Source organism: Scyliorhinus canicula, chromosome 14, assembly GCF_902713615.1.
Source record: "Scyliorhinus canicula chromosome 14, sScyCan1.1, whole genome shotgun sequence".
Taxonomy (NCBI): domain Eukaryota; kingdom Metazoa; phylum Chordata; class Chondrichthyes; order Carcharhiniformes; family Scyliorhinidae; genus Scyliorhinus; species Scyliorhinus canicula.
The window spans coordinates 61,879,661-61,905,404 of NC_052159.1; positions in this window are offsets into that span (position 1 = coordinate 61,879,661).

Here is a 25,744-nt window from a genome sequence, read left to right on the forward strand (position 1 = left end):
GCCTCGGTGACGGCGGGCGAGGGGGAAGTGGCAAGGTAGGCCTCAAAGCAGCGGAGCCAGTGTAAAAAATTCCCTTGGCTTCAGCTGCCTGTGGGCCGAGTTCCAGTCAGTCAGGTTTGAGGGCGGCTTCCATTGCAATATCTTAGCATATTAAATTGATACGACCATCAATTCACACGAGACGGAGAGTAGAAGTGAACAGTGGTTTTAATACGCTAGATCTGCGCCTGCCTGCGACTGCTCTGCACTGAGTGCCGCTTACAGGCTGCAGGTTTATATCCACCCCCGAGGGGACATGGCCACAGGCGGAGCCCACAAGGGCATCAACACAATACAACAGTACAGTGGTGAATTGTAATAGCATACGTTCACCACAGCGTTGAACCTTCTTTTAGTAAATACCTGGGTTTTGGGATTTTCAAAAAAATAAATAAATACAAACTTTACTGGCCTCTACAGAGTTATAAAAGTTCACAAGTGCTAAACAAGGCAAATGCTACTAACTTAATACAATATATTTATTTAAAAAAACTTTGGTTTAAATATTAAAATCTCAACTTCTTCTTCTGTTTTGAATTCCATCCAAGAATTCCCCTCTGTGGTACAGGATCTTAAGGGATTCTTCATCTCCCCTGGGACCAGGCCAAGGTGCCACAAGTCTTAGGAATTCACTTTGACTCTCTTCATTTTCCCAGTCTGTCACTTGGACTTCTAGAGCTCCCTCTCTCTGCAAAGATCCCGCTGCCGATGTCTTCCACTCGCTTTACCAGGCATATCTGACAATTTTACTTCTTCAAAGTTTGACGTTTCATTCTGAGCATGGGCCCCACTCACAATTCCTGCTTAGTGAGTCCAAATTAGGAAATACCCTGGGTTCTAATAGCCTCGATGTTCCTCTATGTTTTGGCTGCTGGCAGATAAACAACTGCCTTTTCGCAATCTTCTCAGTGGACTTACTGTTTCTGTGAGAGAAATGCGGGCAAGTGGGACGAGCTTAGTGATAGAAACTGGGTGGCATGGACAAGATGGGCCGAAGGGCCTGTTTCCATGCTGTAAACATCTATGACTCTAATACACAGACAAACAAAAGAAAATGAACCCCTTGCTACCTATCCATATGGCAACATGGTACACCTTAGATGTCCTGGATAGAGCTTTCAACTGATTATCTTCAATTTTAAACCTGCCCTTTGATCTGAAATATATATGGATACCTTTAAGATTTCCCCTGGTTTATTTTATTTTACCAATTGCTGACACCTTTGTTTGATCTGGGACCCACGTGAATAATTTAACATTGCAACATCTGCCGTTGACCAGAAATGCATCAAGAGCAGTTGCATGAGCACACTTGGCCCACACTACAACAATGTGCAATTGTTCCTAATATCTTTCTGGTTGGTAACAAGAGTTTGGATCCATCAAATGCTATGCAGTTGCACATTGCATTGGAACCTGCAATGTAAACATTTCGCATGGAAATTCCAATGTTAAAATTCAATACTTACATTTGTGTATCCCCAAGCGGCAGAATAATGAGATTTCCACTGCAGCATTGCAACGTAGCTGCAGCACATCCTTAATTTTCTGAAAACAGTTTATCCCCGATTTCACTCTGTGATGTGATTGCAATTTCAGTGAGAGATTATATGATTGCTGCCTCCTTCAGCTATATCCAGTGTGTTAATGTTTTGAGCAGGGAGTTTCAAACACAGGCTGTCTAGCGCAATTGGCAGATAATGGGGCTCTTAATCCGAGGATCATAATTTTAAGTCCCTCCTAGAGCAATTAATTTTTTAAAAATATTTTAGTTGAAATATCTTTAATTTTGTTCAACAAAACTATCCTTAAATTAAATACTACAATCAATTATCCACATTGGAAGTTATGAATCACATTTAGTGAAAGTTCCTGATTATATCGCTGGCTTTTAAAGCAGACCAAGTTGGCCAGCAGCACGGTTCGATTCCCGTACCAGCCTCCCTGGACAGGCGCCGGAATGTGGCGACTAGGGGCTTTTCACAGTAACTTCATTGAAGCCTACTCGTGACAATAAGTGATTTTGGGGCCTCACGGTAGCATGGTGGTTAGCATCAATGCTTCACAGCTCCAGGGTCCCAGGTTCGATTCCCAGCTGGGTCACTGTCTGTGTGGAGTCTGCACGTCCTCCCCGTGTGTGCGTGGGTTTCCTCCGGGTGCTCCGGTTTCCTCCCACAGTCCAAAGATGTGCGGGTTAGGTGGATTGGCCATGCTAAATTGCCCGTAGTGTAAGGTTAATGGGGGGATTGTTGGGTTACGGGTATACGGGTTACGTGGGTTTAAGTAGGGTGATCATTGCTCGGCACAACATCGAGGGCCGAAGGGCCTGTTCTGTGCTGTACTGTTCTATGTTCTATGTTCTATATATCTGCATCATCAGAAACAATTTTTCCAGATTGGTTAAAGACAGCACAAATCTAAAAATGGATAACTTAAACTTTATTGTTAGTGCGTGTCAAGTCAACTTGTTTGTTTAAAAGCTGCCAGCTGACACTCTCACACTGACAATGAGACTAAAACTCAGCAGGAAGTGTTCCCTGTTATGGCACAAGTAAGTATTACCATAATTTAAACTCCTAAATTAATTCAACTGTGGACCACTTGGGTGGGATCTTCTGATCCCAGTGAAGTCAATGAGCCATTGGCTGGCTTTCTGCATCCACTGCAAAGTGACCCACTGTCGTAATATACATCCATGTATATGATGGAGTGCAGACAGGCTGTGATTGACACACAGGATGACCAGTGAGCACACAGAACACAGCAGCCAATCACCAGACAGGACACGACCACTGTAAAGCCAGAGGGCACCAGTTTTCCAGCTCTCTCGGGATCCAGCCTCTGAGACAGTCAGAGCTCGTGAGCAGTAGCCAGTGCAAACACCATGTGGTAGTCAGTAAGTCTGGTCAGGCTAGCCTCAGGTCTCCAGTCAAGTCAGCATAGTGTCAACCCACAGTTAAGCATGTAATATAGTGAGATGTTAAATAAAATCGTGTTGCATTTCATCAAGTGTTGGGAGCATGTCTCTCTCTACAATGCATCAAACACAGTCCACAAAAGAACATAAGAACATAAGAACTAGGAGCAGGAGTAGGCCACCTGGCCCCTCGAGCCTGCTCCGCCATTCAATGAGATCATGGCTGATCTTTTGTGGACTCAGCTCCACTTTCTGGCCCGAACACCATAACCCTTAATCCCTTTATTCTTCAAAAAATTATCTATCTTTACCTTAAAAACATTTAATTAAGGAGCCTCAACTGCTTCACTGGGCATAGAATTCCATAGATTCACAACCCTTTGGGTGAAGAAATTCCTCCTAAACTCAGTCCTAAATCTACTTCCCCTTATTTTGAGGCTATGTCCCCTAGTTCTGCTTTCACCCGCCAGTGGAAACAACCTGCCCGCATCTATCCTATCTATTCCCTTCATAATTTTAAATGTTTCTATAAGATCCCCCCTCATCCTTCTAAATTCCAACGAGTACAGTCCCAGTCTACTCAACCTCTCCTCGTAATCCAACCCCTTCAGCTCTGGGATTAACCTAGTGAATCTCCTCTGCACAACCTCCAGTTCCAGTACGTCCTTTCTCAAGTAAGGAGACCAAAACTGAACACAATACTCCAGGTGTGGCCTCACTAACACCTTATACAATTGCAACATAACCTCCCTAGTCTTAAACTCCATCCCTCTAGCAATGAAGGACAAAATTCCATTTGCCTTCTTAATCACCTATTGCACCTGTAAACCAACTTTCTGTGACTCATGCACTAGCACACCCAGGTCTCTCTGCACAGCAGCATGCTTTAATATTTTATCGTTTAAATAATAATCCCGTTTACTGTTATTCCTACCAAAATGGATAACCTCACATTTGTCAACATTGTATTCCATCTGCCAGGCCCTAGACCATTCACTTAACCTATCCAAATCCCTCTGCAGACTTCCAGTATCCTCTGCACTTTTCGCTTTACCACTCATCTTAGTGTCATCTGCAAACTTGGACACATTGCCCTTGGTCCCCAACTCCAAATCATCTATGTAAATTGTGAACAATTGTGGGCCCAACATGGATCCCTGAGGGACACCACTAGCTACTGATTGCCAACCAGAGAACCATTAATCCCCACTCTTTGCTTTCTATTAATTAACCAATCCTCTATCCATGCTACTACTTTACCCTTAATGCCATGCATCTTTATCTCATGCAGCAACCTTTTGTGTGGCACCTTGTCAAAGGCTTTCTGGAAATCCAGATATACCACATCCATTGGCTCCCGGTTATCTACTGTCCTCAAAAAATTCCACTAAATTAGTTAGGCACGACCTGCCCTTTATGAACCCATGCTGCGTCTGCCCAATGGGACAATTTCTATCCAGATGCCTCGCTATTTCTTCCTTGATGATAGATTCCAGCATCTTCCCTACTACCGAAGTTAAGCTCACTGGCCTATAATTTCCTGCTCTCTGCCTACCTCCTTTTTTAAACAGTGGTGTCACGTTTCCTAATTTCCAATCCACCGGGACCACCCCAGAGTCTAGTGAATTTTGGTAAATCATCACTAGTGCATCTGCAATTTCCCTAGCCATCTCTTTTAGCATTCTGGGATGCATTCCATCAGGGCCAGGAGACTTGTCTACCTTTAGCCCCATTAGCTTGCCCATCACTACCTCCTTAGTGATAACAATCCTCTCAAGGTCCTCACCTGTCATAGCCACATAAACCCAGCTTACCCAACACATCACCCACCTTGATGGGGCTGGAAAACTTAAGGCCTTTTCTCTATCAAGACTGTTTAATGTTTTCTTAAACTGCACCCTTTGAATTGCAATGCTTTGTTTATTAGTTTCTCAAACTCAGATTCTTTCCACTTACCTTACATTTAAAAGTTAAATTCCCAAAATAAAAGTTATATTCCTAAAACATATGACAACAAAATTACCTACTCATAACAACCTTCTCAAGGCCTTTCACATCCTTCCTAAAGTGCGGTGACCAGAACTGGCTGCAATACTATACTTGTGACTTCACCTGTGCATAAAGCTTCAGTGCAAATTCCATGTTTTTGTACTCAATACCTGTTTATAAAGCCCGATATCCCACATGCTTTGCTTTCTACACATTCAATATGTCATGCCATCTTTAAAGATCTGGGGACATAACACCTTTATCCCTGCACACTCTTCAGAACTATGCTGTGAAGTCTATATTAATGAACTCTCTATCCCTTATGCTCAAATGCATCACCTTACACCTCTCTGTATTACATTCCATCTGCCACCTGCCTACCACATTCTGCTCACCTACCAATGTACAATTGCAGTCAATTGGTATCGCTCTCACTGATAGACACACCAAGTTTGGTACAAATGGTAAATTCTGTTAGGAAAATAAAGGTAGTTTTAAGGGATTTGTATGGGTAAACTTTAGAAATAATGCATAGTTTTAGGTGGGTTTAATTTAATATTTTTGTGCCTGGGGAGTCAGGGTGAGTAGGCACCACTGTGCCCCTGGCACTAACCGCCATTCACACACCTGTAACCCCACCCCTCCTCTCCATATGGGGGAGGGGTGACCGAATCCCCACCCTGCTGTACCTGCCAGCACCTGCTGGGCGCCCTGGTCACAAAGGCCACTACCTACCCACTCCCTGTGCTACATGCATCCGACAGTCTAACACTGTGCGTTTTCAGTCCTTCCCTCCTGCCCCCCCCCCTCCCCTCCCCCCCCCCCCCCCCCCCCCCCCCCCCCCCCCCCCCCCCCCCCCCCGGCCAGGGGAAGGCAGCACACAACCGCTGGGAGTGGAACAAACTAGCGGGGGACCGCTGGATCTACATCCCCTCACCGCAGTAGAGCAGCAGGCACTGGACCTGATCAGCGGGCCCAGGGAGCAGGCAGCTGTCAAGGCGGAGGTTGGCATCGGCCGAGCGAGTGAGACCCCGCTGAGTTGCAATTCCCCATGGTACGTGTGTCACCACCCCACACCCACAACCACCTTTCCACCCCCACACCCCCCAACACTGACCCCTCCCCCTCCACCACCCCCCACACACCCTAAACTGCCCCCTCCACCTCCACTACCCCCACCACCCCACAACTCCTCACCTCCACATCACTCCCTCCATCACCACCCAATTGGTGGTCCAATCATGTGTCTTGTCTTGTGCTTTGCAGGGCCTCCTGGTGATGAGGCAGGCCCTTCTGGTATCTCCCGACCCAACCCCAAATACAACCCCAGGAAGAGAGCAGCGAAGTGGAGGAGGACACGAACATGGACAGGAGCCCTCGACCCGCAGCCGGGGACACTCTGGAGCACTAGTCCAGGGACTGCACTGATTTCCCATCACAGCTGTCTCCAACACCCCCCACCATCCCAGAGACACACCTCGGTTGGGCACTTTTGTGAAGAGGCTTCTAGGACACCATCCAGTTCCCACCACACACATGTCGTGGTATATCAGGTAGAGGAGCTCGACCCCAGCTGCCATCCAAACTGGTGTTGGGCCTCTGGGATGGGTGGTCCCATCGATGCTAGAGATGCAATCACAGAGCCGGAGACTAAATGAGGGGTTGTCAGCAACCAACCAGCATCTTCAGCTGCTGTCGGAGCAGTCAACCTGCCTGCTGCAGCAGGAGATGATGTCGAACATACGTGCCACCCAGGCCAACACCACATGGGTGGGGTCCGCAGGGGATGCCCTGTGGCAAAGGTTACAGCCATAGGTCAAGATATCCAAGGTCTGGAGCACTCTGTGCCATCAGAAACCCCGAGGGAGGAGGAGGTGATGGGCCCTGTGCCCATGACTCCCGCAGGGGAGGTGCCGGAACAGCACAGCACCTAGGAACCCCCCACCCCCGCCCGGCACATATGGTGGGCAGCAGGCAGAACAGGGTGGCACCACGCCACTTGGGACAGCCAAGCAGCAGCAATGCCCCGTCTAGGTCCTGTCGCCTCAGCAGATGGCCCTGGGACCCAGGTCACAAGGCAAGAATTTGGAGGGCTCCCGTCTCCGTGAATGTGTTTGGCAAAAAGCTGCCTGTCTGTTTACATCCCAATCTAAACTGCTTTTTTCCAGAAACTGAAACTCAGCACCCGACTGCCTCAGTCCCTGGCTCCTCCCATTATCTACATCATCTTACTACGGCCAAACACAATCTGCGGGATTCTCCATCGTCGAGATCCTCCACCCCGCCGGCAGCGCGCTGACGCCCGTGTGGTTCCCAATGGTGTGGGGTGGCCACAATGGGAAACCCCATTGGCTTGCTGCGGAAACGGAGAATCCCGCTGCCGGCGAGGGTGCACCGCGCAGGAAAACGGGACTGGCGGGATGGAGAATTCCGCCCAATGTCTCCAATTATCTACTCCGCAGGGAACCTTCTCCATATGAACAAAATTCCATTCACCCAACTTCAGGTAAAAAATATACATGGTTGGAATGAATGATGATTTAATTTTTAACAATATATTATTGCACCCCTGGAGCCAAAATGCCTGGCTGTCTTTCAAACCAGGATTTTAAAAACCATTACTGCAGCAGTCACATACAGACCCTAACCCAGACTTTTAACGCTTACTGCATCGATGATGAATGTGCTTGAAGGAGTCCCACTGATCTTCACTTCAAAAAGATCATTTGCAGAGTCGGTATCTGAAAGGCCAACAACATCTGACACACAAGGTTTGGGAATCCATGAACCTATAATCAGGACTGAGTCAAATTCAGATTCTACACCAGTTGAACCAACAGCATCTGGAGAAGCTGGAGTAGAACCAACTTTATCAGATAAAGCTCCTGAGCCAAGGTAGTGAACAGACTACCGAGAGTGCGAGAGCAAAGACTCTTGAACGACAGATTCGTCCGAAGCGGAACCGCGTCCACCTGAAAGACTCTCATATACACAATTGTATATTAATAATATTTGTTTAAATAATCACTATTCACCATGAGTAAAAGTTAAAAGTAATACTGGTTGTCACACTAAAGGAATAAAGGGTGAGTAACATTACATTTTATAACCAATGCCCTCTGTATAATGTGTTACATGATTACATGGTGATATCATCAGAGGCACTTGGGAGATTTTTCCCTCACATCCATGTTCTGTAAATAAAGTCTGACAACTGGTTAAGTAAACTACAGAGTGGCAACCTGGTTATCCTTTGTCTCTGCTGTGAAGTAAAAGCAAAACCCCTTAAAACATAAAACCAACATTCTTAATAGCATTAATTAAGAAGGAATGCATTTCCTAGGTCTGACCTTCATTGAATTATCTCTTATAAAAATATGTTGCCATTATCCTCTATTCATATACGCACATGGACTGTCAGAAATTGAACATGACTCACAGTGTAGCATTTGAAGAGTAATATATGTGCTGAGATTTAAAGAAAGATAAAGCTGGGGGGCTCATGTGATGTGTGTGTGGGAGTGCTCCGCTTTTGCGAGCTCCAACTCAGCTCGTCTTTTTAATCTGTCGTCTCATCCTGGTGCACAGTTCGTATTTCCTTTCTCTTGGGCGACTTTGCTTGTGCCATTTCCCTGGAAGCCCCGATTGGTCTTTTGCGAGAAGGAGCCGATATAAAATGCTAAAATTCTCGTTTGTTCATGGCGGTCAGAGTGTACTGATATGGGGCCCAGCTCACAGTGGCGCAGTTGCTGCTGAGCGGGCTCTTGCCTTGGCAGTGATGTGTGCACTGGATGATGGCCGCCATCTAAAATGTTGCTTTGCCTGAGAATTTCAGCTCTGCAGTACAGGTTGTGAGAGCTCACTTCGAGGGAATGCAGGGTACCTTCAGAGGAGCAGTGGAGGCGCTTGAGAGGGTTTTTGCTTTTGAGAGAGCAATGTCCCTGATTAGGGGTCTCCTTTCATAGATTATCATAGAATTTACAGTGCAGAAGGAGGCCATTCGGTCCATCGAGTCTGCACCAGCTCTTGGAAAGAGCACCCTACCCAAGGTCAACACCTCCACCCTATCCCCATAACCCAGTAACCCCACCCAACACTAAGGGCAATTTTGGACACTAAGGGCAATTTATCATGGCCAATCCACCTAACCGGCACATCTTTGGACTGTGGGAGGAAACTGGAGCACCCGGAGGAATCCCACGCTCACACGAGGAGGATGTGCAGACTCCGCACAGACAGTGACCCAAGCCGGAATCGAACCTGGGACCCTGGAGCTGTGAAGTAATTGTGCTATCCACAATGCTACCGTGCTGCCCTTTGTGTTGTTGAAATCCTGCTGCATAGTGTGTCATTATTCTGATGTATTCGGGAGATGGGGGCCGGGCGGGATGCCCACCTGGATTCGGTCCCTGGTGAGAGATGGGAGATGGATTCCCGATTGAGTTTAAAAATTGGCTGCTATACTTTGGTAATCATGATTTGGAGGCTGTCTTCAAGGCCAGGGATTGGTAGAGCACACCGAACACTTTTCTCAATGCTTGTCGTGTGGAGTTGGAGGTGGTAGAGGTTGAGTAATCCTCCTCAGTCAGGGCCTAGGCTGTGAACTATTTGGGCATTGGAGAGACAGCATTGGTGGAAGTGATGGAGTCCTGTGCTTTGATCGACGGAATCCTTGAGACATCCTGGAGAGTGCTCGTTGATTCTGACTTATCCTTTGCAACATAGAAGATATATTTATCCTGCAATTTTTCCTGCAGTTCCTCAATAATCCTGATCATTACTCCCTGTTGATAATGTTGTTAACTTTTTATTGCTGCCTTTTTTTCTTGCAAGGGAGTATGAAATATGAGAGTGATGGCCTGTGCCGTTGATTATCCTTATCCTGTTATCCCGTGTCAGCAAGATCATTTTGGTTCAATTATGGGATGTGCAATTTGTGCACATTTTTATTCCTTTTGGTTATGAAGAGGAAGAGTAGTGCTGGAGTAGGGCGAAGGATGGATAGATATGGTTGTTAGGGTTAGTTTATCCTCACTTGAGATTGAGGATAGCACCCCAGTCCACTGTTAGAATTAATCCATTTCAGGTTTTTCTTTGGGATTTGTATTTGGCTTTGTTTTTACATATTGATTGAATTAAAAATCTGTCTCTTATCCTTCTTTGACCAGCGCAGAGTTTGAATCCTGGGGAGGACTGTGTTCCTTCAGTCTCCTCCTTGAGGATGAGTTTTCCCTTTCCTCTGGGCTATTGTGGTGGTTGGGTTGTTGAGGAATTGGCTGCTCTGGATATTGTTTCTGCGACGGTTGTCGCTTTGAGCTAAGCTGGGTGTTCCCTCTTTAGGAGTTCTTCTCTCCATTTCTCATCTTCATCTGGGTGAGCATTGTGTTGATTCTTGCCCTGGTCTGGCCCGGTGGTGTTGGGGGGAGGGGTTCATTTGTGCCTACGAGGAGGGAATCGGCTCTCCCAAGGCATCTAATTGTTGGGTGTCTTGCCGGTTTGACCAGTTCTAGAGTAATTATCCTTTTATGGTGTGTTCCCTGGATGGAGTTGGTAAGGTACGACCTCGATGGGGGTGCAGGTTTTTGTGGTGTGCAGGAGGTACTGAGGTTATAGTTTCTAGTGTGTCAGGTGGTGCTGAGTTAGGCCGGGCCCAATGCTGTGGCTGTTATCCTGTTGCCCCTAGGGGTTCGGGAGGACGCTTTCCATGGGTGTTGGGAGCAGCCCCTTGGGAAGCTGGGTTTTGTTTCGTTGTTTCTCTGGTGCGCAGGGGTCTGGGGATGGGTCAGGTTCTGTGACTTAGAACATAGATCATACAATGCCTCCAGGGTCCCAGGTTCGATTCCCGGCTGGGTCACTGTCTGTGTGGAGTCTGCACGTCCTCCCCGTGTGTGCGTGGGTTTACTCCGGGTGCTCCGGTTTCCTCCCACAGTCCAAAGATGTGCGGGTTAGGTGGATTGGCCATGCTAAATTGCCCGTAGTGTAAGGTTAATGGGGGGATTGTTGGGTTACGCCGAAGGACCTGTTCTGTGCTGTACTGTTCTATGTTCTATGTTCTATGTAATGCAGAAGGAGGCCATTTGGTCCATCGAGCCTGCACCAACCCACTTAAGCTCTCACTTCCACACTATCCCCCTAACCCAATAACCCCAACTAACTTTCTTTCGACACTAAGGGCAAATTATCATGGCCAATCCACCAAACCTGAACATCTTTAGACTGTGGGAGGAAACCAGAGCACCCGGAGGAAACCCACGCAGACACGGGAGAATGTGCAGACTCCGCACAGACAGTGACCCATCAGGGAATCAAACCTGGGACCCTGGCACTGTGAAGCCACAGTGCTAATCACTATGCTACCATGACCTGGTAGGTGCTGTGTTGTTCCCCTTGGGGGGCTGGAGGGTTGGTATTTTGCCTTCTTGATTAAGTTCCCTTCTTATAATAATAATAATAATCGCTTATTGTCACAAGTAGTCTTCAATGAAGTTACTGTCAAAAGCCTTTTGTGAGTGTTGTCATCTGGTGGGATAACTCTGGTCGGTCTTTTTATGCTTTTGTTTTCCTTCTTTTCTACCTTGTGAAGCCCTGAGGGCATGACCATAGTCTGAACATGTTGTTATTGTTGTCGGTCTGCTCCACTCTTCATAATTATTCAGGCCTTGGGCCTGATTTGGGGGGTTTGGTTGCGTTATGTAGTATGGATGTATCTCCTGTTAGATCTGGGGCTTTCTGTATTTTCTTTTGTTTTTGCAAGGGTGGGTCTGACGATTCCGCTCCTGGCTCAGATATCGGAGCAGATGGTCTGGAATCTGGCAAGAGAAGGCTGTACTGGGTCATTGGTGCGATTGGCAGTGCTAGAGTTGAAGGGGATGTATCTTTGGTGCTCACCCAATCATGGTGCTGGAAGTTTACCCTAATTTCCGGTGATGATTACGGGGTTACGTGTTGTGGGAGGATGTGAGCCTTTTTGGCATGTTATCATGATCCTATCTTGTTTCTCCCTTGGTCTCCGGTGGATCGATAGAGTATCTATCTAGTCCTGTGTAATGATGGTATCAATCTAACCGTTCTCCTGTTCCATGCCGTTTCTTTTTTACCCTTTACTTGCTTATGGTATTATTTTGTAACTTTGTTGTGTTATTTTATAAAATGTAAAATCTCAATAAACATATTTCGAAAAAAATAAAATAAAATTTAGTTGGGCACAAATAAAAGTCATCAGAGCTCCCTCTTCCAATACCCAGCTATGTGCATAAAGTAGCTGATGTGTAATGGGATTTTGTTTCTGTGAAGAATATAACGACTGAGCCACAATTCAGTCAGAACAGCAATGCTTTGGAATCCCGAAAGGTTGGGCCATGCAAAATGCTGAGAATATTTCCAAGAATAATAGATTCCAGGACGCACTAAATTTTCTTAAAATGTGGTTAAAATGTCACATGAAGAAAGCTGGAAGCAGTTCAGTCAGATATTATACATTATACTTTGCTCGGAAAATAATTGCCTTTGAAACATTCATTAGCAGAAATTACGTTCATGACCCAGCTGTTCGGAGGCTTTCATGAATAGTAAGTAGGCCTGACAAATAGCGGAAGGAAAGTAGGGTGATCATTGTAAATTTATCAGTCTTGTTCAGATGATTATAGTGTGCCACATGGCATTGGCTTAGATTTTGTTAGCTATTCTTCCAAAAACTCTTCCATGGCCATGATCTAGTGACCCCGTTAGCCACGACCAGAAATCCCGTAATGGCTACTAAATATCGTGAATGGCCAAAAATGGAATTTGCACCGGCGAGATCTCGGTCTCAGTTTGAGAAATTGCATGTCATCCCACCGGTGATGTAATCAGGTTCACACCCTCGTTTCCACATATTATAGTAATTTTAATTATCATTAAAGGGCTTGACGCTGTTCTCCCCTGAAGTCACTTCAGCGTGATTCATTACTAGCTTTCAGAAACTAAAACAAGTCGTGATGACTATACCGGGGGTGCAGAGATACCTGAACCCTCCAGCAAGTTGAGGTTCATGGCTGGGCATTGCCCCTCTTCCACCCTCAGGGAGCAGTGCCAAAGGAGCAGTGCCAAGGCGGTACATGCAGGGGGCTGTGGCGGGGGTGGGTTACCCTGCTTCATTGGGTGGGGGATTAACTTTCCGTGTGTAGGGTTTGGGGAGTGTTCCCCTTGTCCGCCAGGAGTTACTGATCACCATGGGGTGGGGGTGGGCTGATCTTCATGTAGGCCTTTAATTAAACTTGGAGATCAGGGTGCACTTCCAAAACTGGATTGCCGGCATGTTTAGGTTCTGCCCCTCAGCTGGCTGAATGGTCTTCGCCAGCACTTTGAAATTGTTCAGAATGCAGTTTACACAGGTGTCTGCAAAGCTGGTGGAGTTTCATCCAGCTTTTCTCATTCGATCCAACACTCTGAAATTGTGGGAAAACTGCACTCTATATCTCTTATCATTGCAAAGCTATGCCCAGCAGCAAAACATGATCCAGGTTCTTTGTTCATAGTCTTTTCAGGAGATTTCATGAATTACTAGATTTTTACATACTCTTTTTTAAATTATGATTCTAGCTAGACATCTTCTGTAGTCCCTCTGAATATAATTGGCACAGTGGTGAAAAACGTTCCTAATTGACTCCTTAGTCCTGAAATTGACATAACTTTAGAGGCAATTCCCCGGCTGCGTTACGTTGGACCACATTCTGCCACGTTGGGAGAATAGCGGGAGAGCCCCTAAACGGGGGTTTGCGCCAGGCGACAATCAGTGCATGATGCTCCCGGCCCGCTGCAGCAGACATAACATGGCTCATGCCATTGCTGGTTGTGAACCAGATTAGCATATTTAAATCAGCATTACCGGCACCTGGTATTCTCCCCCGCCGGTGCAGTGGGAGGCAGGTGGGAATCACTCCTGGTCGAAACAGTAGCTTTTGCTACTGCGGAGAGAAAAATGTTATAGAACATAGAACATTACATGATCAAGAATTAGTTGGGTTGCAGAGAAATACAAGCTTGTATTGTCCTGAGTCAAGGTCAGATTATAAGATTGCAGTTTGGCAATGATCCAATTTAAATTTTCAAAACAAGTTACAAGTGAAATGTTAAGATTTCTTTCAAATTTGGGTAAATAGTAAGTTGAAATCGGTTTATAGGAAAAAAATAAATGATATAGGAAAATAAATTGGAGCACGGAGGTTAACTATTTCAGCAGGCAATTGATTAATTTTTCTAAGCCTACTTGTGACAATAAAGATTATTATTATTATAACTTATAGAACAGTACAGCACAGAACAGGCCCTTCGGCCCTCGATGTTGTGCTGAGCAATGATCACCCTACTTAAACCCACGTAACCCGTATACCCGTAACCCAACAATCCCCCCATTAACCTTACACTACGGGCAATTTAGCATGGCCAATCCACCTAACCCGCACATCTTTGGACTGTGGGAGGAAACCGGAGCACCCGGAGGAAACCCACGCACACACGGGGAGGACGTGAAGACTCCACACAGACAGCGACCCAGCCAGGAATTGAACCTGGGACCCTGGAGCTGTGAAGCATTGATGCTAACCACCATGCTACCGTGAGGCCCCCTTATGTGTTTAAATTACTCAGTATGAGATTTAATCGCTGATTTATGGGAACTCAATTACACCAGTTAAAAACAGAAATTTTTAGCACACTCCAGAAGACTTTGGAACAAATAGGAGAATGGGATCCTGTGATGGGCACAACAAACAAAAGCAAGCACCTGGGAAAGACATAGAATCAGAATTTACCAGGACATTGGGGCAGAACTAGCAAAATGCAGAGCCGAATTTAATCAGGCGAAATCGACCCTAAACAAGAATGGGGTACTTTTCAATATGCTTGTCCTGGCCAGGCTCTGGGTCACATCCCAAAAGAAGGAGCATTAATTCAACTCCCCAGAGGAAGCGAATGGGTTTGGCAGAACGAACGGCCTGGACAAGGGACAGAGACGGCAACGATGAGAACTGTACAGGGAAAGACTCTGAAAGAGCAAAACATCCATATGGACTCATTGGACAGTGGGCATGTTTGCACGGGGCTGTGCTGCCTCATTCCAGTCATAAAGGGAAGACTGGGCCTTAGAAAGGAGCGGGGACTGGGGAAGCCAGGTGAGGGTTTAGACCAGTGTCTTTTAAACTTTTTTTGCCCGGGGCCCATTTTTACTAACCGCCATCCTTAGGGACCCACGCCGGCCGATGTTCGCAATCCACGCTGGCCGACCTTTGCGACCCTCGCCGGCTGACCTTTGCGACCCACCATTTTCTCTCACCTTTAATGCGGGAGGAGAGCCTGAAATTATATTCTATAGTCTAGAGAAGCGAAGAAGGAGCAATGACCTCATTGAAACAGGTATTATTCTCTCAGGACTCTACAGAGCAGATGCAGAATGTAAGTTTTCCTCAGATGGGTGATTTACAGCCTGGGGATATAGTCTGCAAATTACAATGCGATGATTTTAGACATAGCAGGAGCTGGTTTAGCACAGTGGGCTAAACAGCTGGCTTGTAACGCCGAACAATGCCAGCAGCGCGGGTTCAATTCCCGTATCAGCCTCCCCAAATAGGCGCCAGAATGTGGTTCTAGGGGCTTTTCACAGTAACTTAATTGAAGCCTACTTGTGACAATAAGTGATTATTATTATTTCGATGAGGAGGAATTACTTAACTCAAAGTATTGTTAATGTTTTTAATCTCTAAAATGCACAATTAAAGAGAGTTCTGCAGACTCAACCATTGAGCATATTCAAGACAGATGCAGGAAGACTGAATTGAGTTTTAAAAAATAATCTTCTCCTGCTGTGGGAAGCACAGGGGTGGGAAGGAGGAAGCATGGGGTGGTGGTGAATGGGGGATGTGGGGGGAGATGGGGAGAAAAGAAAGATTAAAAAGAATAGTAGAAAAAATGAGGCAGGTGTAGTGATCTGCATCACTGTACACAAGGAGTTAATGTAAATACACTACAACTAAGTAACCACTAGAGGGATCACTAGAGATGTATATAATAGACAGACAAGAGGTCACTCTTCACAGGAACGGCAGCTAGTGAGCAGGACACAGACAGACAGCTCTCGTGTAACATCTAGTAGAAGTGCTGGAGAGAGAACGAACTGACACAATAAAGCGTCTACTTCAACTGTAAGACTATGAGCTTTATTCAGACATAAGAAATAATATATGGTACCAGGCGACTCCAGGAAAGCTTGCCAGAAGATTACACAAAAGAGAAGAAAACTCATGCCGGACATTCGATGTGGAGAGACTTTGCTGATTCGATGGCACTCATTGGAACGCCACCGCAGCTGGAAACAACTGTTCATTTATGTCATAACTGGAAATTTTTTAAACAAATGTTCAAAATATATATCGTAGCTAGTGTTTTGAGCACGACCTCTGAAGAAACAAAAATAACACTGCTATAGCAGGACATGAAGCTAGAGAAACCTATAACCGCTTTAATTATTTGAAAGGTGAAGACAACACCAAATTAGAAGTAATACTCAAAAAATTTGAAGATCACTGTAACACCAATGCTGCTTTAAGACATTCAATGATCAGAGACCAAATTACACAGGGAATGAGTGATGCAAAACTCAAACAATCATTACCAGAACAGAAATTTTAACGCTGGAAATCGTAATTGAAAAGTGCAGATTGCAAGAAAAAAGTACCAAGAAAGAATGCCAAAAACGTTCTTCTCCACGGGTCTGAAGAAGTTAAAATAGCATCTGAGTACATTTTAAACTGCCTGGGGAACAAAAGACGCAAATCTGGTTCTGCGCATGTGCAGGAAACTGCAGCCACACATGCACAGTTGAAAATAGCCGCGCATGTGCAATTCAAGAAAGACGTTTTAGACGCAGGTCATTCTGCGCATGCGCAAGCCACGCATGCGCAGTCAGAAAAAGATCGAACACCGTTCGAAGATGGATCGTTGAAAATGCAAGTCGCGCATGCGCAGTTGAAGAAAAAGCGCACAGTAAAGGAAAATTGGTTTGCGCATGCGCAATCAATTGCTACGCATGATGTCACGAGCATCATGACATCAGAAGACTCAGACCACACCCACTTAAAGGGGAAATGCCCAAAAATCACAAACAAGACTCTTAAAGGCACAAAACAAAAATCTTCAACCTCAAAAGGCACAACATTGCCTGAACTTCTACCAGCAGTTGAAAATAACTTCCGCAGCACACCGGAACTAGCAATTTGCAGCACAAAAAGTGTAGACCTCAGTAACAAATCCAAAGCCAAAGAAGTTGATTTGTTAATTAAAAGTGAAACGCTCAATAACAAATCTGAAACAACAGAAGATGATTTGCGTATCAAAGAATACTACTCAGACATGGCTGAGTTGTTCGGGTATGAACATAAAAGCATCAGCAACATGGTTGGAAAGCTCTAATCATGGTAGATGAATCCAATACCATGATGCAATGGCAGATCGTTGAAAACGACGCCACACAGAGAGTAATGACTGACTCTGTTGAGAGAGCACAATTCGACTCCACAGAGAGAACACTGCACGACTCCACACAGAGAGCGATGAAAGACTCCACAGAGAGAGCAACGCCACCACAGAGAGCATGTTGACAGACTCCAGAATGGAAGCAATTAAAGACTCCAGAGCGACAACCCATGCGTATAGAAGACTATGAAGGTCTATCCAACTTATCTGAGCAACCAGAAGCAGACTATGACAGTCTACCCAGTTCACGTGAACAACAAAAAGTCTATGAAAATCTAACCAGCTCATTTGAACAACAAGAAGACAATGCATGTCCAACCACTGTATGTACGAATAGCAACAATGTGATCACAATCAGCATACACGATGTGCAAGATCACAGTGAGACTGACAGTCTCAGCTCAACTGTACAGAAGCACTCAACAATCAAAGTAAAACTACTCTTGAGTCCAGTGAGACCGCATCAATTAAAACCTCATCCACTCTTGACAACCTACAAGAAACTGAAATCTTGACGACGTTGACTCCAGACGAGGAGCACCAAGAGATCTAAGATGAAGCAAATCAACCACAAATGACTCCAGAAGAGGAGCACCAAGAGATCAATGATGAAGCAAATCAACCAGAAATGACTCCAGAAGCAGACTATGAAAGTCTACCAAGCTCACGTGAACAACAAAAAGACTATGAAAGTCTAACCAGCTCATTTGAACAACAAGAAGACAATGCATGTTCAACCACTGTATGTACGAATAGCAACAATGTGATCACAATCAGCCTACACGATGAGGGGGGATCTTATAGAACATATAAAATTATGAAGGGAATAGATAGGATAGATGCGGGCAGGTTGTTTCCATTGGCGGGTGAAAGCAGAACTAGGGGGCATAGCCTCAAAATAAGGGGAAGTAGATTTAGGACTGAGTTTAGGAGGAACTTCTTCACCCAAAGGGTTGTGAATCTATGGAATTCCTTGCCCAGTGAAGCAGTTGAGGCTCCTTCATTAAATATTTTAAAGACATAGATAGATCGTTTTTTGAAGAATAAAGGGATTAAGGGTTATGGTGTTTGGGCCGGAAAGTGGAGCTGAGTCTACAAAAGATCAGCCATGATCTCATTGAATGGCGGAGCAGGCCCTAGGGGCCAGATGGCCTACTCCTGCTCCTAGTTCTTATGTTCTTATGTAGAAGAGGGGCAACACGGAACCAAAGAGGAATCATATCAACCACAAATGACTGATGTGTCGAGGATCAATGCAACATCAGATAATTCCCACAATCCTCAAGTCGAAACACTCAATGAAACATCAGATGCCACAAAGGACACTGATACCAATAACTTTCAGAATGACTCAAATTATCCACACGGAAGAGTCATTGAGCGCAACAAGAACAACAGCAAAAACTACAAGAACAACAACAAAAACAACACCAAGAACCACAACAAAGACAACAACAAGCATGACAAAAACAACAAGAACAACAAGAACAACAATGAAAACAACAAAAACAGAAACAACAAGAATGACAAAAACAACAACATGAACAACAAAGACAGAAACAACAAAAACAACAACAATGAAACAACAACCTGTACAACATGGTATAACTCTGCACATGAAGGACAATGTAACAGCACAGTCCAAAACAATGGCAAGAGTACAAACAAATCTCACAAATTGATATCTGCACCACAACAAACAAGCAAACCAGTTTTCAAGGCAGATGCCATACAGAATCGATACCGCAAGCACAGAAAAATGTCCAGGTCAGACAACAAAGATGACATCCAGAATCAATACCGTAAGAACAGGAAAAAGTCCAGGTCAGACAACAAAGGTGATTCGACCACTCGAACACTTCATGATGACTTGTTAGTCACTTAAACACAAGAAGACTTATGACGTTCACCACAAAATTACAATACCAACATCACCATCTCAACAACAGAATAAGAAAGAAACTCAACCGAATAAATGTATAAAGTTTGGACTCATAATTTTTTAAAATTAAGATTGTACTCATAAATATTAATTGGCTTTGTATAGTCATCAATATCACAACTTGTACATATCATCATTTATCTGCCTGTTTTGTACAATTTTCTTTAACAAAGTATAGAAAATATTGTAAAAAGAAAAAAGGGAGGATGTAGTGATCTGCATCACTGTATATACACAAGGGGTTAATGTAAATACACTACAACTAGGCAACCACTAGAGGGCGCACTAGAGATGTATATAATAGACAGACAGGAAGTCAGGAGGTCACTCTTCACAGGAACGGCAGCTAGTGAGCAGGATACAGACAGATAGCTCTCATGTAACATCTAGTCTAAGCTCTGGAGAGAGAACAAACTTACACAATAAAGCATCTACTTCAACTGTAAGACTATGAGCTTTATTTAGACATAAGAAATTATATAGTGGGTATCGTACAGGCCTCAGCGTGGGAGGCACAGGCTGAGGAAACTCGATGGTGCCGCAAGCAATTACTTTGGAGGGTCCCCGGACAAAGGGAAACCCCGGAGTGCAGGGACGCAGGCACCGTGACGTAGACATAGTTGGTGGCCATGTTGGGTGCCCCCTGGACAATGAGAAACCCCGGAGTCCAGGTAAGTATGGTTGATCCTGTAGGAGCGGGGGGACAAACCCCCCCGCCGACCAGGATTATCACCTGGAATGTTAGGGGATTTAACGGCCTGGTGAAAAGATCCAGAGTCTTTGCCTATCTGAGGAACCTGAAAGCTGATGTAGTCTTCCTACAGGAAACGCACCTAAGGGAGAAGGTCCGACTACGGGTAAGAAACGGCTGGGTGGGGCAGACTTATCACTCGTGTTACGGGATGCGGGCTAGGGGAGTAGAACGGTTTCAGGCCAAGGGGAACGGTATGTCATGGTCAATGGTGTCCTCGATGGGGCATCAGTAGTCCTGGTTAATGTGTACACGCCCAACTGGGATGACACAGGCTTCATAAAAATCTTCATGGCAGAAATCCCTGACATTGACACGCACCAACTGATCATAGTGTGTGGGCGACTTTAACTGTGAACAGGACCCATTGACAGCCCGTTCGCTCACCAGATTGGGGAAAAGGATGGGCATGGCCAGGAAGCTGGCAACATTCATGGAGCAGATGGGGACAGTGGACACATGGCAGTTCCTACACCCCGGTGAAAAGGAATTCTTGTTCTTTTTGCCGGTCCACAAGGCAGACTCAAGAATAGACTTTGCCGCAGTGGGGAAAGCGGAACTTCCAGGAATAGTAAGAGCGGAATACTCCGCAATAGTCATCTCTGACCATGCTCCACAATACATGGATGTGAGGTTTTATATGGGCTGTGCCCAACATCCCACATGGAGGTTGGACATGGACCTTTTGACCGATAAGGTCTGCCAGAAAATATCACAGGCCATTGGCGAGTACGCTACTAACAACCGGAATGGGGAAGTCTCACCTTCCACATCCTGGGACGCAGCAAAGCCGGTGATTAGGGGAGAGATTATAGCCTACAAGGCATGAAGAGATAGGGAAGAGAAGGTGGCCAGGCAGCAACTGATAAACTTCATCCTGGAGGCCGACAGAAACTACTCCGAGGCCCCAACCGTAGAGCTTCTGGCAGAGTATGTTGTTCCTGTATTGTGGTGACCAAAACTGGAGCCAGAACTCCAGCTGTAGCCTAACCAGCATTCCATGCAATTCCATCAGTACATCCCTGCTTTTATATTCAATATCTCGCCCAATAAAGGAAAGCATCCCATATGCTTACACACCACGTTTGCTTACCTGTAATGCATGTCCACCTGCCCTGCCACCTTCAAGGGCCTGTGGACATGCTCTCCAATCTATCTCACAGCCTCCACCTCTCTTAATATCTTCCTGTTTATTGAATATTCCCTTGCTTTAGTTTGCCCTCCCCAAATGCATTACCTCAAACTTTTCTAGATTGGATTCCGTTTGCCGCTCATCTACCCACTCAATCAAACCACTGTTATAACTCTGGCATTGACAGCTAGATTCTTCACTATCAACTGCACCGCCAATTTTTGTGTCATCTGCAAATTTACCAATCACGCCACCCACAAACAGGAATGGCCCAAACATGGAGGGAACACCACAGGAAACAGTTTTCCATTCGCAAAAACATCCATTGATCATTGCCCTTTGTTTCCTGTCACTGAAACAGTTTTGGATCCAAACAGTCATCTTCCCCTATATCCCATGAGCTCACATCGGCGGGATTCTCTGAAAATGGGGCTATGTCCCCACTCCAGCGGGAAAACCGGTGCCAACGACTCCGGCGTCAATGGCCCCCCAAGGTGAGGAATTCTCACCTTCCTAGGGGGCTAGGTTGCCGCCGGAGTCATCACCGCTGCTCCAGCCAGCGCTGAAGGGCTGGCGCGAGTTCGCACATGCGTGGAACGGCTGGCGTGATCTCACGCATGCGCAGACCGGCCAGCGTATTTCCGCACATGCACGGGGTTCCCCTCTCCGCACTGGCCCCCAGGCAATATGGCGGGCCCGCCGCGAAAGAAAGAACGGCCCCCACGGAACCAGCCTGCCCGCAGATCAGTAGGCCCCAATTGCGGGTTAGGCCACCATAGGGACGCCTCACGGGGTCGGATCCCCCACACCCTCCTCCCCCTCCCAGGAACGCCCCCGCACACATACCTGCCAGGTCCCGCCGTGCGTGAGGTGAGTAATTCACGCCGGCGGGACTGGCCAAAAATGGACGGCCACTCGGCCCTTTGGGGCCCGGAGAATCGCTGCTAACGGCCCCCGACCGGCGTGGCAGGAATCTCGGCAGCCCCCGAAAAACTGCACTGGAGAATAGGACAGCCGGCGTCAGGGCGGAATGCACGCCTCCCCCTGGGGATTCTCTGTCCCGGCACAGGGTCGGAGAATCCCGATCCATGTTTCTGACCAGTCTGCCATTAGGGACCTTGCCAAATGCATTATTGAAATCCATGTAGACAAGATCCACTGCACTACCCTCATTAATCCTCCATGTTACTTTCTCAAAAAAATATATTAAGTTAGTGAGACTCAGGGCAGGATTCTCCATTTCTAGGACTAAGTGTTGACGGCAACGCAGAATCCGTGGTCTTTTACGACAGAAAAACCGGCGCCACATCTGGACCGATTACGCTATCGTTGAGGGGCTAGCACCAGCCCCACGTGCAACACAATCGATTCCAATGACAAACTGTGCAGGGTTCGCCAGGTCCGTGATTGACAGTCGGAGGCTGACAAGCAGCAGCCGCATATACGCGATCCCCACACACACTCATCCCAGCCAACAAGATGGCACTTGCTGCGCTGCAGCTTGCCCATACAGCTGATGTGTCAGCTACGCCCCCAACGGCACCCAGGGGTGTGCTCTGGGTGACACCTATAGGAACCGTGGCACAAATTCAAAGTGGCTGTTAGCGGTGTGCGCAGCTGCATGGCTGCCTTGCCAGCTGCGGCAATGGTGTTCCATGCCCGTCCACCCCGATCCTACAGCCCATCTCCTGGCCATCCCCCACAATGCCCCCCCCCCCCCCCCAGCCCTGGAAGAAGTCCCCCGGCTAGCGGCACAACTGTCAGCAAACTATGACGATGTTGAACACCCTCCTCTCTCCCTCAGAGCCGCCATGCCGGTTTCACGATTCATAAAAGCACAAGTGAACTACGCCGTCATGAACTCGGCCATCAAAAGCGGAGGCCCTAGAGAATACCGGGTCGGGCCCGCTAATGATATGCAAACGTTGTTTACTGTACGTGTGTTCCGGAATGCATTGGCCCCGCTGTCAAATTGCTGGAGCATTGCGATTTGGATTCAAACGGGCGCCTGGCGTGATTTTGGCGTCAGACCCGATTTTGCCGTCGGCTAACAGAGAACCCCGCCCAACACCTTTCTTGAACAAAACCATGCTGGCCAACCCTAATCAATCCGTGACTTTCTGATTGACAGTTTATCCTGTCTCTTGGAATTGTTTCCAATAATTTGCCCACTCTGAAGTCAGACTGACCATCCTATAGTTTTCCAGCATATCCCCCGCACCCTTTTTAAATAAGGTACAAGATTCACTGACCTCCAACCCTCTGGTACCCCACCTGTATCTAGTGAGGATTGGAAAATTATCCTCAGATCATCTGCTATTTCTTCATGGAGTAGGTGGTGGGCTGCTGTGTGGTTAGGGAACAGAATTCACATTGTCTTAATTAACCTGAGTTTATTCTGAGTATTAAACTACTGGCCTCATTCAAGAAGAATCCAAATTCATAAGCAATATACTTCTGTACTCTTAGCACTCCTGGATATTAAACAAATTTTAGGAACTAAAGTGATTCAAACAGAATTAATTCCGTTAAAAGAGCACAGCTATTACGCAGAGACCCCTGAGGAAAGAGAGAATGTGGCTGATTATTAGACAGATTTTTAACTGCTCCCACAGGGATTAGGATTTAAACTCATCAACTCTGACTAGACAAATTGAGGAACAGCTGCTCTGACTAACAGCATGTTGACTGTGCCAATGGAGCCCCTCTTATTATTTGCATATTAGCAGTCATCTGTCTAATATTGCTACTTATGAGATAATCTGTTGATATTGATTTATTTAGAAATGACAATGATGAATATCTTTCTTCAGCTTCATAAAGGTGTTAATAGAATTTTTATTTACATTTTTATGCTTTGAATGGTGCTTCCAGAAGAGCTTTCTGCTCATTAGTTCACAGATCCAGAAATCAACTGCAGGAACTACTTGAAACTGTGGTGTCTCCACCCAACTCCTTTCTTTTTCAATTATCTTTGCTGCTGTCTTCTTATACTTGACCATTTTAATTTATGTGTCTCTCATCTTTACTATCATGATTTTCTTATTTGCATGTTTCTCGCTTTGCAATTTCTCTCAGTCTGTCACTTATTTCACCAAAAACCATGGGATATGGGTGTGTGCACATCTCCTTCCGTATATAAGTCTGTTTGGATCTTGGGGATGGTTGATAGTATTGACAATGCTGCAGTTTTGCCAATCTGAAAACATGCACTTATTAAATCACAAATCAATCCATCTTTGCTAAATGGAGATGAGGGGATGCATTCAGGAGTGCTAGCAGTACAGAACCTCCCTGACTGGAGGGCGGCCAAACCCCCACCCTGCACCACATACCGACACCTGGCCATCGAGGCCACCAGCTACCCACCCCCTGGGATGCAGGTGTTGGACGTCTGATGGTCTTGCTCTCTGTTCCCCCCCCCCAACCCAGGAGAAGATGGCACACGACCGCTGGGAGCGGAAGAAGACAGGAGAGGGACCACCGGACCAGCGGCCCCGAACCATGGCAGATCAGGGGCCCTAGACATGGTCAACGGCCCTGAGTAAAGAGAGGTCGTGAGGTGATGTTCTGCCCTGGGCGAGGAAGTGAGATTCTGCTGGATTGTGGTTCCCGATGCCACGTGTGTCAACCACCCACACCCTATCCTCACCCCCACCCTTACACCCACACCACCCTAACCCTACACCACCCCACCCTCACTTCCACACCACTCTCATTCCCACAACACCCACACGCTACACCACCCCAACATCACCCTCACCCCACCCTACACCACCCTCACACCCACACCACCCCCACCCTCACCCCCATCCCCCCCCCCCCCCCCCCCCCTCCCACCTGTGATCTAATCATGTGTCTTGCCTTGTGTCTTACAGGACCTGCTGGAAATGGGGTGGGTCCACCTGACCTCCTCTGCGCCCAGCCAGGGCCACAGCCGGAGCCCTCCCCCTGTGAGCCGAGCACTGACGGAGAAAGCAACTCGGACAGCAGCCCTCCAACCAAGACTCAGGACACCCCGGAGCTCGGGTCGGAAGATGACAGTGATTTCCCGTCACAGCTGTCTCCAACACCCTCCACCATCCCAAAGGCACTCACCTCGGTTGGGCACTTTAGTAAAGAGGCCAGCTCAGACACTTCCCTTCCCTTCCTTGATCTTTCTGTCTCCATTTCCGGCAATAGACTACCTACTAATATCCAGTACAAGCACACTGACTCCCACAGCTATCTGGACTACAGCTCTTCGCACCCGACACCCTGTAAGGACTCCACCCCTTTCTCCCAACTCCTTCGTCTCCGTCGCATTTGTTCTGGTGCCATTTTCCAAAATGGTGCTTCAAAAATGAGTTATTTCTTCCTCAACCGTGATTTCACACTGACAGTGTGCGGTCCATCTCCCACGCCACTACCCTCGCCCCCTCTCGTCCCTCCCAGAACAAGGATAGAATCCCCCTCGTTCTCACATTT